The following is an 18,013-nucleotide window of genomic DNA, read 5'->3' as shown; positions in this document are numbered from 1 at the left end:
TAACTCCTGTGTGTACACTCTATTCTGGTACAAAAGTGACTTTATTTTGGAATAATTATTCCTGGAGTCCTACAATACACAAGTTCTGCTGGTTAATTTCCCTGTGTAGACAGGCTGTTCCAGTGCATACAAACATGTTACTGGAGGGCTATTGACCTTTCAAATGTAAAGAAGTTTTATTTCAGAGAGGACAGAAAATTTCTGAGAGTAAATTTAGACTCCCCTCAATGTCTGAATGGGTTTCAGGTATTCTCAGGTGTTCCTGCATCTATTCCTGTCCTAAGGATGCTGCTAATTTTCACTACCCCATGAGTACTTCAGGTTGAAATGGAACCAATACATTTTCCTCTTCTTTGTATGTTTCTTCTCCCCTTTCCCCCATATGATTTTTCTCCAACCAATACACATTTTAAAGGGTTTCCAGAGACACAGCATGGTCTGGTAGCTAGAACATGGAACAGTGAATCAGGTGACTAGCTCTGACACTAACTAGCTGCTTGACTTTGGGCAACTCAATTAACCTTTCTGTAACGCAGTTTCCCTGTCTGTAAAAAGGGTGACTATTAATACCCTACTTCACAGGAGTGTCAAGAGACTTAATTAATTAATGTTTGTGAAGCATTTTGGGACCCTAGAATGGAAGACAATATAGAAATGCTAAATGCATATTATTATGAATAATAACTACTATTACAAATTTAGGAATTCCATGTACCTAGTATTATGGCTGGGCTGATAGCACCACCTATTATAAAAGGTAGCCTGACACTTCCCATCATAAGACCTTTTTTCAGTTGCTTATAACTTTGCCAGAATTGAATGTCTGGGCCAAAATTTTCCATGGCAGGTGTCAGCCTAATAATATATTGTTTTGGAAAGTTTCAGCCAAAACGGGTTGGCTGAGAACAAGGTTAGGGTAAAATACATTGTTTTATAATGTTATAAACATTCTAGTGACCTATTCCTAGCACTCCCAAGTTTTAGAGTAGGGACTTGAAATTTGGTGTGTGTGTGTGAGGGGGGTGGGCGGTAGGGTTTTGTATCAGGGATGAGACTTTTGCTGTGCCTGTGAAAATCTGCTCCAATTTGGCCAAGTTATAAGCCATTAAAAACTCACAATTTACACATGCCAAGTAAAGCCTTAGAGTTTTGCAGTTAAATCTCCAAAGACTCAATGTGAACTTCTCGTGCTCCAGCACCTCACAGTTCCTACGTGTGACCAGACTGTGCATGCTCCACCCAGGCCAAGAGAGGTGAAAACAGACTTTTGTAATTGCAGGATCTCAGATACTCAGGGCAGGATACATAAGAACATAAGAATGGCCATACTGGGTCAGACCAAAGGTCCATCAAGCCCAGTATCCTGTCTTCTGACAGTGGCCAATGGCAGGTGCCCCAAAGGGAATGAACAGACAGGTTATCATCAAGTGATCCATGCCCTGTCACCCAATCCCAGCTTCTGGCAAACAGAGGCTAGGGACACCATTCCTGCCCATCCTGGCTAATAGCCATTGATGGACCTATCTTCCATGAATCTATCTAGCTCCCTTTTGAACCCTTTTATAGTATTGGCCTTCATAACACCCTCTGGCAAGGAGTTCCCGAGGTTGACAGTGCGTTGCATGAAAAAATACTTTCTTGTGTTCGTTTTAAACCTGCTACCTATTAATTTCATTTGGTGGCCCCTTGTTCTTGTATTATGAGAAAGAGTAAATAACACTTCCTTATTTACTTTCTCTATACCACTCATGATTTTATAGACCTCTATCATATCCCCCCTTAGTCACCTCTTTTCCAAGCTGAAAAGTCCCAGTCTTATTACTCCTCATATGGAAGCCGTTCTATACCCCTAATCATTTTTGTTGCCCTTTTCTGAACCTTTTCCAATTCCACATCTGCATGCAGTATTCAAGGTGTGGGTGTACCATGGATTTATATAGAGGCAATATGATATTTTCTGTCTTATTATCTATCCCTTTCTTGATGATTCCCAACATTCTGTTCGCTTTTTTGACTGCCACTACACATTGAGTGGATGATTTCAGAGAACTATCCACAATGACTCCAAGATCTCTTTCTTGAGTGGTAACAGCTAATTTAGATCCCATCATTGTATATGTATAGTTAGGATTATGTTTTCCAATATGTATTGCTCTGCATTTATCAACATTAAATTTCATTTGCCATTTTTTTGCCCAGTCACTCAGTTTTGTGAGATCCTTTTGTAGCTCTTCGCAGTCTGCCTGGGACTTAACTATCTTGAGTAGTTTTGTATCATCTGCAAATTTTGCCACCTCACTGTTTACCCCGTTTTCCAGATCGTTTATGAGTATGTTAAATAGGACTGGGCCCAGTACAGATCCCTGGCGGACACCACTATTTACCTCTCTCCATTCAGAAAACTGATCGAAACTGAAATCAGGGAGCCTGTCTCTCCTGAGCGATCAGTGACCCCCGCTTGTACCCAGACAACATGGAGGAGGAAGCTGCCAAACTTGAATGCAGAAGGACAGATCAAGGGAAGGGAAAAGAGTAGATAGGGAATTGCATAAGTGCTGGAACTAGGGGTGTTGGGGGTGCTGTTGCACCACCCACCCCCCTTGTTTGAAGTGGTTTCTATCATATACAGGATTGACAGTTTGGTTCAGTGGCTCTCAGCACCCCGACTATAAAAATTGGAACTGGGGCAAAGAGCCTACTGAGATGGGGCGGGGGTGGGGGGGGAGGGATAGGAAGAGAGAAACCGACTAATAACAATGTGACTATTGCCTCTCATGAGTATGCTCATCGCATGGGTGCTTTTCCCTGTGACAGTATCAAATCTTGCTGTCATTGAATAGCCCCATTTCAATTAATGGGACTATCTGCAGAATAAGGCAATACTCCATGTGAGTTAGAGGGGCAGAACCCTCACTATAACAGGGAATAAACCCTATACAAACCCTATAAAAACTACCATCCATCCGCATGGGGGTGAGGATACATAGTGGTGACTGTATTGATGTAATAGAAACACAGAAATGAAATGTTGAAAGAGACCTTCCCCATATAACGTTCCTGAACCTATATAGAAAGGAACACAATTAATCCAAAATGTAAATTAAACAGTCATAAACCTAAGCACAAGGCACTTGTCAAAGAATGACAGGCAGGTGTTTGCTTTCTTTTTTTCTCTGCTCTGAGGAGTAATTTATAACAGCAATATTCATTCTGTCTAAGCAATCTCTGGCAACACAGTGCATACCAGCAATTGTAATGTAGCCATTGACTATTGGCACTTCAGGCCAATAAAGTTTATTTCACTTAGAATGCTGACATGGCTGTCTGCAAACAAGGCTCTCAGAACGAAGACAGCTGGAACGCCACTAAAGAATATTGACTTTCTTGTCTATTTTTTAATCTTCTTCCCTGTGGTGAAATTTTAGTGCCTTTAAAGATTCTAGTCACCTCCCAAAACATGAAAGCAAAATTAACAAAACCTATTTTTATATTTTACTCCATTTACACATCAAGCAGCATGAATCAGTGTAAAAGATTAAAGTATGTAACAGACTTGAAAACAAGAGGGGTTTCCTAGGTTGCCTATATGGTGGTATCACACATTTCACAAAGGCTTTCTTACAAGTCTAAAGCTGGTTGTATAGAGATGGGCTGATTATTAATAATTTAGGGCCTTTGGCAGGATCAATATGACTAATTTGTTATGTCTGCAGAACTAATTCCCATCCCTTTGTGAACTGAAGACTTGAAAAATTGAAGGAACAATTTAAAAGGAAAAGCATTTATAGGGATTAAGGGAAGTTGATTGATTTTGTCCTAGGGTTAAGAAGAATTTATAATCTAAGAATAAATTTGAACCTACATTTTCAATTGTATAACTTGAGCTGCTTGCTACTTCAGTTTTCTACTAATATAAGCATGCTTTTAAAAAATCTGAAACACACACGTGTATGTATTAATAAGTAATAATAATAATTTTATTGCAGTAGCACCTAGAGGGCCCAATCCTGACTGCACCCCATCATGTTAGGCACTTTGCAGATAGAGTAAAAGACAGTCTCTAGCAGAGATGACCCAGGCCTGCCAATAGTGGGGGGGTCAGAGTGAAGGCAGCTGGCTTCAGCAGAGTAATTGAACATGCTTAGTCCATGTGAGCATGCCCAGTCCAAGCCAAGCAGGAAATCGGGAGGGGGGCAAGTGACCCCACATGCCCTCCCCATGTGTCACCTCTGATAGGGCTTACTGCCTAATTAATATCTGCAGCATATAGGATAAAAAGGAAACAGGCTCTAATTAGAGCTGAGAGAGTTTGGGGAAGAATCTCACCTTTCCTGTACTCCTTTTCTCCTAAAACATTTAGTCCACCTTGGGCCAAATTCACCCAGGGTTAACATTTGATCCCTCTATAGGGGAGCTCTGTGCTGGCATAAACCCTACAGAAGGAAGAAGAAATGCCATAGAGATGAGGTTGCAACAGCAGGAATAATTATATCCTTTCATCCACTCAAGGTGGGGATGGGAATAGAAGTCTGTGAAGGTTGCCAGGAGCCTTCGCAAGTAGGGTTCCTATGGCACTCTGGCTACTCAAGTTACCTCCTCTGCTCAATGGAAAACCCTTGGTGTAAGTCTCTCTCCAGAGCAGCAGATAATTCAAAGTAGGGTTCTCTCTCTTCCTCCAGCATTAAGTAAAATAATTGCACAACAAAATTTATTTTCTGAGCTCTTGATTTTCTGACTTGTTGCATTGGCGTTTCACACATTCTGGCTATTCACTGTGTCCCAGAATGCCTGGATGTTTGCTATTGCCATGGGGTTTGCTAGCTGCTAAGCAGTGGCTGGGAAATAGAGCTTTACAACATGAATGAAAAAGACAGAAAGAGAGTTACAGGATGAATTATTCAACAGTGAGAGCAATTAACCACTCAAACAATTTTCAAGGGGGCTGTTGGCCCCTTAATGAAACTTGGTGGGGTTTGGGGTTGGCTCTCTCCTAATACCAGGAGAAAGAGGAAGGGAAGAAAAGGAGTCAGGATACTGAGACTGAGAGTCCCTAGGGCCAATGGGGAGACCAGCTCTCCACATCAGCTGGGGCCAGTGAGGTAGTCAACAGACAAGGGCCTGTCCTCTATGTGAGCTGGGGTTGCCAGGACAGAGTAGATGGAGCCAGGGAGAGAGCAGCGGCCCGAAGCTGGGAGCCAGAGCAACACAGACCAGCCGCGCCAGCCGTAAGCCAGGCCTGAGCTTCAGTGAGAGCCATGGGGCCAGAGCCGAACAGTAGACGTAATACTGGAGCTGTGCATGGTGAGCGGCTGGGGAGTGCAGAGGGGAGGAGGGCCTGTGCAGAGAGATGTCACCAGACAAGAGGGGAATTTTCCTGGCTTCTATACTTCCCTGGTGGAATCAGATAGGGAAAGGATCTGAGTCCCCACCCCAAATGCCTTTACCTGTATGCCTGCCTGACCTTGAGGACTTGAAGGCCTGACTCAGAGGGAGGACATGACCTGATGGGAGGGCAAATGCTGAGGAAAAGGGTCCCACCACCTAGAGCCTGAGGGCATGTAGCAGCCACCAGACCAGGTGCCTTGCCCACAGTATCACCGCAGCGCCTGGGACGTGTATGGAACAGCCGGACCATTTTCTTGAGTGCCAGGGCCTCTTGTGTGCGGTATCCCCATGCCTACAGTGCAGGGTTCCTGGGTCCTTCAACCTTGTCCATTTTTCCCTTATTTGTTTGCAGTTGCTGTTTAATAAATTGTATGTGGCTTAAATTCAATATAGTGATCACTGGGTTGGGGAAAGGGCCAGTGAGCAGAGTGTGCCCCAGTGTGGGGACACTGTCCTGAGTGACCCATGATGAGATTGGGGGTTAAGCCCCCCAGGGATCCTGGGCCCAGCCTTATCAGGGTTACGAGGACGCTGACACATGGGGGAGAGGAAGACGAGTCCTCAAGGTCAGGCAGGCATACAGCTAAAGGCATTTGGGGTGGGGACTCAGATCCTTTCACAATCTGATTCCACCAGGGAAGTACAGAAGCGAGGAAAATTCACCACAATTGCAGGACCATTCCCCTGCTTACAAATTTACCAAGTGTCATGGTGGATTCTCCATCACTGACCATTTTAAATCTAGATTGGATGTTTTTCTAAAAGATCTGTTCTAGGAATGATTTTGGTGAAGTTCTCTGGCCTGTGTTATACAGGAGTTCAGACTACATAATCACAATGGTCCCTTATGGACAGGATCACATTCATGAAGAGAATTCCAGTACAATTTAATGGTGAAACTTACCTGGTTGCCTGTGATGCCTGGGATTATATAATGTTATTAAATAAAGAACAAACTATGATTAGATAAGAATAGGCACGTGGGTCCTATCAGTAGCCCCTGTGCAGTTCAGGAACCCCACTTGTGCAAAGCTATCAACCTGTGCATTGCCAAGCTTTATGACTTGGTACAGCAGCACCCTCTGAAGAGCATTACAAGCCTCCATGAAAACAGCCTCAACAGTTGATGGACCAACACCAGATTGTTTAGCTATTGACCAGTAGCAACTAGGGTTGATGAGCTTCCAGTTGGTGATGGCAACACACTTCTCTATACTGAGGGGAACTCTCATGTTAGTTTCCTGCCACTGCAGCTCTGGAGTGAGCCCTGCACAGATTTCTAGGAAAGTAGCCTCCCACATTGCCACTGGAGGTTCTCACAGTTCTTCATCCCTATCCTCGCCCACCTGACATTGCTAGTTGATTGAGCCCAGAAACAGTGCTCCATCATGTGACGCTTCTCCAGACAAAAGCCCCATGGAAATAACTGCTCAGTTTCATCCTCCTGCTCCTCCTCCAACTGTAGCTATATTGCTGAAGTTTCCAAAACCCTCCAAAGCTGCCAAGCAACCCATCTGGCTGCACCACTGCCAATACCTGTGTGTCAGCCTGTTCACATTAATGACTGTAATGAACATGGTACCGCCAGAGCACTTTGAAAATGGTGCTAGCAAAATACAGAGGAACTTTGGGATGCAAAGAGTGGAATCATGGGAGTTGGTTAGTTTGATCCCAAATCCCAGAATTCCTGTAGGCTCTCACAGGCATCTCACAATCCACCATGAGAAAAAATCCAGAATGTATAGATCCAAGAGGCAAAACATTGCACCATGGGATATCTGCCTAGAATGCTGTGGGGTTAATTCAAACAAGTGCAGAGCTGTGTAGATGTTGTGATTAACAAGGGATGTACGTTAACCTGGTATAACAAAGATGAGTGGATGCAGTTCAGTCTGATATAGTTAATTTGATGTAATTAGCACGAACAAAATAACATGAATTAACATCCCCATATAGATAAGTCTTCAATTCCAAATTTGGCCACACTGAAAATCAAGGCCAATGTCATATCAAATGAGGAGTTAAAAATATAGGTGATATGAAATGGAAAATGTCAATATCTACTGCAATGTGTGTCTATTTGCGTGAGCTGCTTTGTAAGGGGTGTTTTAATGGTGATTGGACCTGGGGGAATGGATGGGAGTTTTATGTTCTTCTGCGTGTTTATTTTATTTTTTGTTTACAGTCTGGCATAGGTACCCCTTTTGACTGCAGTTGAAATCTAAACAAATAGGTACCTATTACAACAGTCAGAGACATCCTCTGAATGATAAGACATCCACTCTGAAGTTATACAAAACAACTCCATTCCAAATTACAGAGATATTGGGCTTAATTGAAATTTTACTTGATTTTCGGAGTGGAAAAGGAAAAAAAGAGAAGAAGGGCACATTAATGGCAGTCCTTATGATGAAGAAGGCAATTCTGGCACCGCACAAGGGCAAATATGATTTCTGTGTGCACAGCAAGAGTAACTGCTTCTTGTACACATATATGGTCCTGATTCTCCCTAGCCTGAACCTTGTGTATTCATTTACATCAGTGCAAAGTGGATTTAAGAGACTACCATTCTGATATGGTACCATTTTATACCTACTTTGTACTGATACAGACGATGACATCCAGTGCAAGACAATGCAGAATCGGGCCCATATATGTGGATGAGAGCGCAAATATAAGAAATTTATAACCAAATATGAGAGTGAAAGTTTTCAGTGACAGAAGAAATAAAAGGAACATAGGTGAAAAATCCTCACCAATGTGATTTGCTGGTGCATAAATGACAACCACCAGAAGCTCTGATTATGACACAATTATCTTGTTCTCAACATTACTTTATGTCTTCTGCAACAAGGTAACAAATCCCATGGCTCCCATGTATTTCACTGGTGGGTGGGCCCAATTTTTGGCTCATATTGCATTCTTTTCATTACAAAATAAAATAACATAAAAAAGAATGCCAACAAGACTGGGAACTTTTGCAACCAGGCTAAAACTTGCAGAAATAACATAATCCATATACGGCCTAGAATTCCTCTGCCACTTAGGCGGTATAAAGTAATTCCTCAGTTGTGAAGTGCTTTCCATATCACTTACACTCTCCTTCTTTGTATGCCCTGGGAGGAGAAGGTGAGAAAGTGGGGTGAGCAAGAGAGCAATCCCTATAATATGGTTTTATGATACTTTCCATTACAAACAAAATTCTTCTGACCATTTTGCCTCTGTGGTTTGCAACAGGACTTTGAAATGTGGGGCCAACGGGTGCATTTTGTTAGCCCCTGGAAAATATTGTATTTATATTTATGATATATCAGATCTACAAATCACATAACTCTAATTCCCATTTTGTGTAATTCCCACTTGGGTTAGATGCAGATTTAAATGGCTACTATTGCACTTAGCAAGTAAGTAGTATCACTCGCCTAGCCCCAGAACAAAAGATGGGCATATGACTATACTACTGGTGAGGAGTATAGTATGTTGGCCATGGCCTGAGCTACTACAGGCTTATTTTCTTGTATCTTGCGATATATTTTAAAAATGAGGGTGACATCATTGCAAAGTAAATAAATAAATCTAAAGGATTGGAGGAAGATTTGAACATTTCACTCAAAGGAGCAAAGCTGCACGTGACTTTTTACACTCAGAGCCTTCCACCTTGCCACTAGATCTACTTGTTGCTAATATCTAACATGGGTGCATGATATTAACTGCTGAATGACAGATGCTAGTAAGGAGTGTGGTCACAGGGCTGTGTCCATCATCCATCCATCAGTTGTTCCGGTAAGACCTGATAGAGGGCAGAGAGTCTTTCTTCTCCTCCTATATGGATACCAACAATTAGAACATTTAAAAGATACATGAATAGTCCATAGGTAAGCAACCTTCCAATTCTTCTTAGTCAGTTTGAAAAACCTAATTACGTGAATAGCATTGGTGAGTAGTGAGATTTGCTAGGTGTGATGGACTGTACCCGTATGTTCACCTCTTTTATGATAAATGTTGTACAAAGTATGCCTTGTGAAGTATCATTTGAAAACTCATAATCTACTGAACATTATTGTCCTGGTAAAATATGTGTAGCGATATTGTATGTAAAGTTATAAGATTTTACTGTATGACATTGCTGAGACATGCTCCAAGTGTAGAAAAGCAGCCCAAACCAGTTCCTGAGAGACAAAAGATTAGCCAGCACTTCAGCCAGATGTCAACATAGTCAAGTGGACTATTACCAGGTTGAGCAGCCATTCTTTGGCAAGACAAAGGGTGTGAGCGATAAATTTACATCTTGGAAAATAGACTTGCTGTCACCAGAACCCCAGCTGTTTTATCTAATCTAGTGTGTGTTTGAATTGAAGTGTCTGGAATCTCCATTTGAGATAACAGGGTTTATGCATATCATTTTCTATTAATGAACCGATGGACTTTCTATGAGCTTGTACTGCACAGAAGGAAATTGCTGGGCAGTACAAGATGCTCATTTCTGGGGACAAGTCTGTGACTGGGACTTTGCTTGTGTCACTCTGCAATATAATTCAGGAGTGTTTGCCTAGAAGCACTCATTTGATTCAGCTGGGAGTGATTTGGCATGCTAGTGGCTGTATGTAAACAGACCAGGAGTGGTTGTTCTCACATAGAAGCAGTGTAAAAGGCACCCCAACTGGAGAGTTGAGGGGACACAGCTGTCCAACAGTCCAGAATGTACCCCGGGGAATGTCACAGTAGGCAAGTCAAGGACCAGAACTGAGATGAGAAAAGGAGCCAGCTGGCTTGACTCTCCTGGGACACAAATCAAATTTAGAATGCTAATTTCTGGCCTGTCACTCCAGCTCCATTGCCTCGAGTGCTACAGCACTCCCATTGATATTCAGAGTGACACTCACATGACAACCATTTAACTCCCTCAGATCCACAGGGGAAGTGCACCAGGAAATTGAAAGCACAGATCAGGACAAAAGTACAGCATAAAGGAAATAATCTCAAACAAGGGCACTAGAGCTTTCCCAAAAGTGCCCGAGGCCCTGCCCCTCTTCTTCCCCCAGGCCCTGCCCCTGAGTCCCTCCCCTTCCCCCAGGACTCCCTCCCCACCTGTTCTCTTCCCCCAGAGGCCCCACCCTTGGCCAACCTGGAAGCTGGAGCTGGGCTGGGCTGAAAGCGGCCCCCTGCCTGTGTCCCCACCCCCCGGGCTCCCTGCCCAAGGCAAGTGGAGGGACCCAGCATCCCCCTAGCTGCCCACACAGCCCTTACCATGGCCAGGCTGTGGCTCCAAGGCCCCCCCACCCTACAACCAGAGGTGAGTTGGGGAGAGCAGTGTGGGCAGCTGTGGGGAGCCGGCCCGGAGTTGCAGACACTTAACCTCCACCTGCCCTGAGCCAGGCAGGGAGCCTGGGTGTGGGGACACAGGCTGGAGGCAGCTCTCTGCCCCCCATCCTCACCACGGGAAGGTGGAGGGGCTGCATGGCTCCCTCCCACATCTGCTCGGGCTCCCTGTCCGGGCTTCATGCTGGCGTAGCTGGGGGGGCCTCTGGGGGAAGAGAAGGGGAATGGGGTGGGGTCTGCCCTGGCAAAAAGTGGGAGGGCTATGGCCCCCGTCCCTGGTTCCAGCGCCCCTGATCTCACACCCTGTGCACTGGGAGCCTGAACAGTGATATTCAATAACTGGAAACTACTCTGAACAGCTCTTACAGGCAGAGAATTCCTCCTCTGTACAAATTAGCCTAAGGGTTGAGTTGGGGGCTTCTCTGAACATTCCCACACATCACTGTGGCTCTGTAACAGGCCAAAGCCAAGCAATTTAGAGATTCCAAGGCCGGTCTCCTAATTTTATGTATTTTCTTAAATGTGCCCCTGCATGTACAACAACCAGTAACAAAATCTAGACCCACCTCACTCATCAGCATTTTGGGATTAATAAATACTGTCTCCTCCAACTCAGAATGTGGATTTTTCACTCAGGTTGAGGCACCCAAAATGACTAATCATATTTGTAGATTAGATTGGTGAAAATGAAAACTTGTAAAGAATATAGACATCATTAAGAAAATCAAGGAGTAGATCTATTGCGTAGGAAAGTGACATTTTAAATAGTGACTTTTAAATTACCCCTACCACATTCTAACAAGTAACTGAAAAAGCAACTGTGTGTGGCACCATACGGGGGGGAGAGCCACTGGACACTACCCCACAGATCCTTTTTGTAATGGCAAACATATTAAATTAGTAGATACACTAGCTACTTCAGGTCTACTGTCAGCAAAATGTATTGGCTAAATGAAAGACTATGACAGCTTGAAACCGAAATGCATTTTCAAGAACATAAGATCAGTTTGATAGGAACATAACATAGTACTATTCTGGGACCTCATTTGTATATTTTAAATTAATCTCCTTCGAATAAAATTTCATTTGAGGTTGCACCCATGTTACCTGTTAGTAAAGTCAACAATAGATTGTGGTCTTTATTGAACAATTTTGATTTGTGCCACGCTATTTGGATAATTATCTAGAGGTGCAATGTGTTCATGCCTTATCTATAAAAAGAAATTATTAATTACCAACAGGTTTAATTGAAAATATTTTTTTTAAAAATCTATTTAGAATATTTAATTTATTCCTATTATCTTGACCTTGCAGAAGCCTTTAACTTTGAGACCATTTTGTTTGCTTTTTCAATTAGTGTAGTACAGCTAATCAATATATCTGTTTCCATATGGAGGATCAGCAGTGCATGGCCTTCTAAATTACAGCACTAACTGGACAAAAACCTTTCTAAGCTCATTAGGCTTGTTATATGAAATTGTACTTGATTCATGCTCTTCATAAAAATTTTACTCAAATGACAGTTTTTCTTTCTGTTTTTGCTCGCAGTTACATTAATGGTTGGTCATTTAGAGATTAGAAGGGAAACAATCTCCAAATTTCTAGCAAAGGTTGATAAATTGATCTGGGGTTTACTTAACTGTGAGTGTGTTGAGAGAGTCTACTCCATACTTGGCTTTCTAAGGCCTCAGTTGTACCATTTAACACACTCGTGTGCTGGGTACAATGTGGAGATGTGCTGATCCAGGGGGATCACAAGGAGCGTTTCTGCACCTGGGAGTCATTCTGCCTTGCAGAACTCCCAACCCGCACACTGCTATAACCCTTCCAGGTGTGCAGCACATTCCCCTTTGTGTGGCCTGCACGTAGGGGTGGGAGTGCAGACTCCTGGCCCCAATTATTGTCTGACCTTCCCTGCCCATTTTAGGCAGCTGTGTGCCCCCAGAGGTGTAGAGAGGGAGTGGACTTTGTGAAGTGACTGCAGTTCTGCCTGGCCCTTTACACATGCCAAGCGAGGAGGTTTCTGTGACCTCTTGCTCCACTGCACACCTGGGTAAATGCCAGGCAGGATCTAGCCCTAAAATAGTACTTTCTTTTATTTTTACCCAATGCTCCTTTAGTCCCTCTATAACTTATAGATAATTATAATTAGGGTTACCAGATGGCAACTGTGAAAAAACGGGACGGGGGAGGGGGACAATAGGCGCCTATATAAGAAAAAGTCCCCCAAAACAGGACTGTCCCTTTAAAAGCGGGACATCTGGTCACCCTACTTATAATTCACACCCACAAGACAGGGTAGGAATCTTATGGGGTTCTGAATAATTCCAAACACAGAGAGGTTAAATAGTTTCCCAAAGAAGAATACTAGCTCTTGATAATCTACATGTAACGTGACCTTTGTTGTTTGAATATTGTCTTATGCTGACAGAATTCAATAGGTGCCAGTCATTTAATCTAACAAACTGTCCATTACAGTAGGAGGTTTAAGCAAACCAAGTATTTCTAGGTAATCTCGCCATCAGGAAAACAATTAGGCTATATTATAAAAATGCTATCATGTGTTTTCTTGACAGCAGGTATACTTTAGATTTTCACAGAGGTTTACCCCACATACACTATAACCCCTTTAAAGATTAGAGACTGGAAAAACAAACAATTTAGTAAGTGCACAGTATCCAGAAGTACACACTGGAATTAAGTTAAAAGATTGCATTTCAGGGATGCAATAACTTGTTTTGCTTCATTTCACACCCATTCAGAAATCCTGGGTCCTCTACCGGAGTTACACCAGCAGAGGATCTCGCCCCTGGGTTCAAACGCTCACATAAAGCATTAGTGAGTTCACTCACTTCCTGCTTAGGTGACCCAATGAGAAATGGAGCAGGGAGGAAGGAAAGAGTATAACAGACGAAGGAAAATGTAGCTGCAGCACAACGCAAATATAGGGCAACTGCCTGTGTAGCTTTTAATAGTCTCGTCTAGCCCCAATTACGCACAAAAAATATTTTTAAAAGACCTTTATTGAAGTTGCAAAGTGAATCACTCAGGAGTTAGGATATGCCAAAATTAAAATTGCCTGTGCAACCTTAATTTGGCCCTCTTATGAGTCTTTAGTTACATGATCATATACTGTTTTTTCCCACAGGATCCCTGCCTCATTCAGAGCACAGGGTGGCTGGTACTCAGTTAATGAGCAGCTATTCAGTATTTTGTTTCATTTTCATTGCTCGGGGTGTGGCCCTGGGCCTTATTTCCTGCACACTGTTCAAACCTTGCTCTGAAGACAGAATTATTCATTTCCTCAGAGGTTTTTCTATGATGCTCATAATTTTAGTATCCGAGTGCTTCACAAACATTAATTAATGTATCTTTACAAAACCTCGGTGAGGGGATGGTGTTATTCCCGTTTTACAGATGGGAAGCAGACACAGAGAGATTAATGTCAAAAATATCCATTAATTTCGGATGCTCAATTTGAGACACTTAGGACCTAACTTTCTGGGTACATAGTATAGAGCACTCTACATATTCAAGAACAGCTCCCATTGACTTCACTTACAGCTATGAGTAACTCCACCAGAGAGGTCCTTTGGGGCCATCTGCCTGTCCCAAGTCAGGATAAAGGAGGAGGGTTGGGCGTGGGGCTAGCAACTCCACCCCGTAAAAAATCAACTTGCTACAGAAACGCCAACAATAGAGATAACAGAGACTTTTAGCCTGGAAAAAGAAGGGTCTTCAACTCGAAGACGCATGACACTGGGTGGTGAAAGTCGTGAGGAAGCCACTAAGCCGATTACCCTTCTTGCAATCAGGAGGATTATCATCGGTACATGGAACGTGAGGACCATGTATGAGTCAAGAAAGACGTCGCAGGTCGCAGCAGAGATGAGGAAACACCTGGCGACGCGACCTTCAGGCTGATAGCATAAAAATGGGCTATACCTGGAACCAGCTAGAGCAAATGGCCCAGGATAAAGGACTCTGGAGATCTGTGGTTTGCGGCCCATACCCCGATTGGGGTGACGGACATGAGTGAGTGAGTGAGTGACAGCTATGAGTGCTCAGCACTTCTGTAAATCAGGCCCAATGATCTCATTTAGTGACCACCTGTGAAAAATTTGGTTTAAGTGACGCACCTAGTATTACACAGGAACTCTGTGGCTGAGGCAGGAATAGAATCCAGGTCTCCAGGGCAGCATTCAAGTGCCTCAACCATGAGATCATCCTTTCTCTTCCTGCAACCCCTGTCTCATTCACTACCCACCTTCCAACTTCTCAAATAAATGAGGGAGGGCTCCTACAGACAACAGCCTCCATAACTATACAACCATGATTCATCCCCAAAGTCCATCCTGTGCACTGAATAAGGCAGGGGGCTTGTGATCAGATAATTAAAGGTTGTATCTATGCATATGTACAAGGTGACAGTATTAAGGTTGCACAGACAACCTTAATTCTGGCATTTCCTAACTTTTAAGTCATTGATTTCACATCCTGGATAATGGTATTTTAAAAAATGTGTGTGTGTATTTTCCTAGCTTTAAAAAACAAAACAACTAACTTTAAACACAGAAAGTTTGTCATGTGGCTCATATTGACACCCATCTGGATCATCAGCAGGGTTGGAACCTTTAGATCCACCACACAGACCTCTGCCATGTGAGCTAATGGAGTAAGTGTTAGTAATAGATGATTGTCATCCTCTCAATGGACCAGCACTAGAGGGGAATAGACACATACTTTGCCAGTTTCACAGATATTTGCTGATAGCAGAGGAATGGTGAGTTTCAGGAATCTTGGGTTCCTTTCCGGGCTCTGGAACCTCAGACTCCATGAGGTTCACACACCCCTAATCCAATCATATTTGTGAGTTTTCAGCCCATCAAACTGTCCAAATGGAGCTCAAGAAAATCTTTCTTACTCCCTAGCCTTCCAACAACCTGAAAGGGAGCAGAATATTATACTTTTCCTTTTCTCTCATTTAAAGTATTTAAGCACGCTTTTGAACAAGTTGGGGAGCTAGTTCAATAATAATCTGTTTTCTAAGACCTTGTCTACAATAGGATTTTAGCCACTGGCATAGCTGCATCAACTCAAACCTCCAGCATAGACACATAACACTGGTGTAGAATGATTTTCAGCACTGTATCTTGTCCCACAGTGGCCAAAATCCAAGTGTAACCAAGGCCTTAATCTCCTCTAAGATTTTTCAAAACATTTTATTATTTATAAAACAAATGAGCAAACAAAACCAAATCCTAACTGGCTTTCCACCATATTCTGTTTCTATTGTCACTCTCCAGTTTGTAGTCATCTGGGCTATGAGAGCTACACCTGATCAGACTCTAACAGCTGGACTTGGAACAGCTAAGAGGAGAGTGGAAAATCAAACAGTAGGAAAGATCTAAAGAAATCTGAAATACCACAGGTGACGAGGCTCTCACAAAATATGCACACAGTGGATAACCTCTGCAGAGTCTTTTGATGCTGTATTTGTCTAACACGTTTATTATCAGACTTTGTTAAAGGATTGTTTTGGAAAAATGAAATAAAAATGAGATAAAAGTTTTATATAACTATATCTATCTATATATGTGTCATTTTGATGTTGAACCTAAAACGTTTTATATAACTATATCTATCTATCTATATGCCATTTTGATGTTGAACCTACATTTAAATGCCAGGTGTATTTCTTCATTTAATTTAAATATTCTCATTCCCTATCATAGTAAATGTATATTTAGACATACATATAAAGAATATTTTGTGCATGTAAACACATACACATTATTTATAATTTATAATATAATAGTAATAATAATAATAATAATATTTTAATTCTTTCTATCATAGGAATGTCTCTGTAGTATCTAAGTGATTCAAAATCTTTAATGGGAATATATCTGTTCATTTACATTATATACACACACATTCAGTGGTCCTCATAGACCTATATGCACGGTACTTGTTCGGGCACACAAACCTGTGGTATGCAGCACTTTCAGTTGCATTAATTGACTCCAAGGTCTAATTCTCTGATCCCTACTGGAAGTTCATGAGGACACACATCTGGCACAGTGTTAATCACATTTGTTCTGACACAAAACAATATGCCAACTGGTTCCCTTGGCATGTTACATTCTACTGACCTATATAAAAATGGCTGACATCTTCAAAATGCTAATGAGAGTTACAGCAATTTTTTATAAGCATTTGGACTGTTCCCAGATGTTGTTAAATGTACTCAACAGATTGTGTAATATGCAGAGTAGATAGTTATAAATGCAATATGTTACCTTTCCTTGCTATCGCATACTTTTTAATCCACTCTGGATAGAGATGAACAAAATATGGATGGATGGACAAATGTCAATAAACATTGTCTTCCTTTTACTTCCAATGAATAATTACTCGTTTTTCTTGAACAAAGAGGTTTTTTTAGCATGGCTGAACAAATACAGTAACTATACAGTAACTAAACCAATTTATACCAGCTGAGACTCTTGCCCATCATGCTTTAGGAGAAACAACACAATTATAATCAGATTAGAATAATAAAATGGTAAACAAATTGGGTTCAAGTACAACTTTCCATTCTTATTGAAATTACTGTCATAACACATTTATATCATGTCATTATGTATTCTCTTTAACAACTCTTCCACCAGAATAGTTCCAATTTGAGCTATCATCTGGTCCTGTTGCAATATTTATCACAAATTTGGGTCACTAGCGAGGTTATGTTGAGTATAGATTGGGTTCTGACTGATCATGAAGTTGGGTCATTGATGCTCACCTTGACAGCTGCTAGGGATGGAGATTAGGTGAGTTCATGGAGGCCACGCTACCAACCCATGAGCAATGGCCATTGGGAAATTGATCCTCTTAATTCTGCCACTGATGTGTTGCATATTGTTATTTTCCCCAGTCCTATCTGTCAATGATGGAATAAAGTCATCACTGTACTACTGGTGGGCAAGCAATTGGAACAATCGAGTACCAGCCCCCAAAGTTGCATTACTCAGTAACTCAGCATCTTCCTTCTCTGAAATATTGGGTTCCTAGTTATTTCAACAGCCATTTGCTAAGGGACAACAAGATGTAGAGCATAAAGAGACTCTATACTTTCAAGGCAAAATTCAGGCCCCATTGAAGTCAATGGGAAAACTCTCATTTACTTCAGTGGAATCAGGATTTCATCCTCAGTGTTTTGTACTTTCAGCAACTGGCCCTTTTTCTTTTTCCTTGGAGGTTAAAGGAGACTGTAGATACAGGAGTAGCCATCTAGTCAAAGAACAGAATA

This window comes from Emys orbicularis, chromosome 1 (assembly GCF_028017835.1).
Source record: "Emys orbicularis isolate rEmyOrb1 chromosome 1, rEmyOrb1.hap1, whole genome shotgun sequence".
NCBI classification, from domain to species: Eukaryota; Metazoa; Chordata; order Testudines; family Emydidae; genus Emys; species Emys orbicularis.
The sequence above is the reverse complement of the archived record's forward strand: the minus strand, read 5'-3'. Positions refer to the sequence as shown.